Here is a 2,005-nt window from a genome sequence, read left to right as displayed (position 1 = left end):
TCCTGCACTTCTACTGGATAGGTTGAAGTTAGAGTTAATAGCCAGACTTTACTCAACTACGGCCCTGGAGATGCCTGGCATATCAGAGGCTTTCCACACTAAAATATCAGAGTTTTCATCGAGGAAGTTCAAAATTTCATCACGGCGCCGGGAGCTCAGCTGTGCTCTGAGCTGAACTATTTTTTATGGCTAGGCCTCAGTGATTAGGATAGTAAGCAGCTTTTCAACTGGCTTGGCTTGGGTCAGGAGGCTTTCATCTTGGCAATCAATAATTTCTACCATACACACTAGGCCCGAGCATGGTTTCTTGACAGATTTTATGACGTTGGCATAGCATTCCCTGGATTCCTTCTAGCTGGACTTGTATTCCCCGACTCCATTGCTGGTGGGGAATTTGACTTTCATGTGCTTAGTGGACACAATCACCCCAAGGCCATTGAGAATAGATCGGCCAAGGATTGCATTATAGGGTGAGGCGATCTTGGCAACTATAAAAGAGACCATGGTAGTGGCTGTCTGTGCTCCCTGTCCGATGGTTACAGGTAAGTCTACAACTCCTTCTAGCTCTGCTGGCATGCCTGAAAATCCGTACAAGGATCCTGGGGCTGGTTTTAAGGCCCCGGTGCCAAGCCCCAATTTTACGAAGGCTTCGTATGACATAAGGTCAACGGAGGCTCCCGTGTCCACTAGGACCCTGTGGAAGGGGTGGTTGGTCACCACTAAATGAACCATGACAGTGTCGTTGTGAGGCTAGTTCAACTCTTCCAAATCTCTGTCAGAGAATGAAATGGGTGGATCCGTTTTGAGGGCTTTGATAGGTTGTTCCGTGATGCATATGAACCGCGCATGGGCTTTGGCTTTTCTGACTGATTCCACCATGGGTCTGCCCATGATTGTTAGAATAGCTGGACCCATGGGTTGGTTATCGTAAGCGTCAGCTCGGTCTATAGTTGGTTCCTTGGACGGCTCGACCCTATCTCGGCTTGGCCTGGCATCATCTCTCCTCGGATCAGACCAGTTCCCACCATATTTCTGCTTTAAATATTGTTGAGGTATCCAACCTTGATGAGCTCATCAATTTCCCTTTTCAGAGACTTACAGTCTAGTGTCATGTCCATGGTCTCGATGGTATCGGCAATACCAGTTGAGATTCCTCTCCTCTAGTTTAGCTGTCATTGGCCTGGGCCAGTGAAAATACTTCTGATCTTGGATCTCTAAGAGTAGGTTTGTTCGGGAACGATCAAGTTCATATCGCTTAGGTTCAACTATGTCAAGTGGCTGATCTGTTCTGTTCTTCTTCGGCTCGCGAGAATCATCCTTAGGTCTCAGAGTCCTTTTCTTCTCCTTCTCCAACTGATCACCTATCCCTCTGGTGGCCAGGATTTCCTCCATGTTGGTGTATTGATTGCATCGTCTTAATAGCTCGGGCATTGTTTCTGACAAGTCAAGGGCCAGAGACTGGACCAGATCAGGGTGCATTACCCCGTTGCACAACGTGCTATACACCACTCCTTCTGGTAAGTTTTCTACCTCCAGTGTCGGCTTGGTGAATTGGGCAAGGAACTCTCTTATAGTCTCTCTCGCTCCCTGCCTCATGTTCATCACATTTTGCGTAGTTTGCTTCTGCTTCATACTTGCTTGGAAACATGTGAAGAATGCTCTTGTTAGCTCTTCATAGCTACAGATGAACCATGGCCGCAAGTTCGACATCCACACCAGTGCAGCTCCTTTTAATGAGGCTGTGAAGGCTCGGTAGAGAATAGCGTCTGACCTACCATGAATTGTCATGACTAAGCTGTAGTATAGCAGATGATCATAAGGATCTGTGGCGCCGTCATATCCATTGAAGACGGGTATCACAAAATTTGGAGGCAGCTCGACATCTATCAGTTCGTCGGATAGTGCATTATGGGCCAGAGTTACGGCTATGTCTGCCTGGTGCCTTTGCCTTTTTGCATTCCTTCTACTTGCTTAGTGAGGCACTGGATATAGCTCTCTAGGTCAT

Source organism: Macadamia integrifolia, unplaced genomic scaffold (assembly GCF_013358625.1).
Source record: "Macadamia integrifolia cultivar HAES 741 unplaced genomic scaffold, SCU_Mint_v3 scaffold1645, whole genome shotgun sequence".
In the NCBI taxonomy this organism is placed as follows: Eukaryota; Viridiplantae; Streptophyta; class Magnoliopsida; order Proteales; family Proteaceae; genus Macadamia; species Macadamia integrifolia.
Note: the sequence above shows the minus strand (reverse complement) of the source record.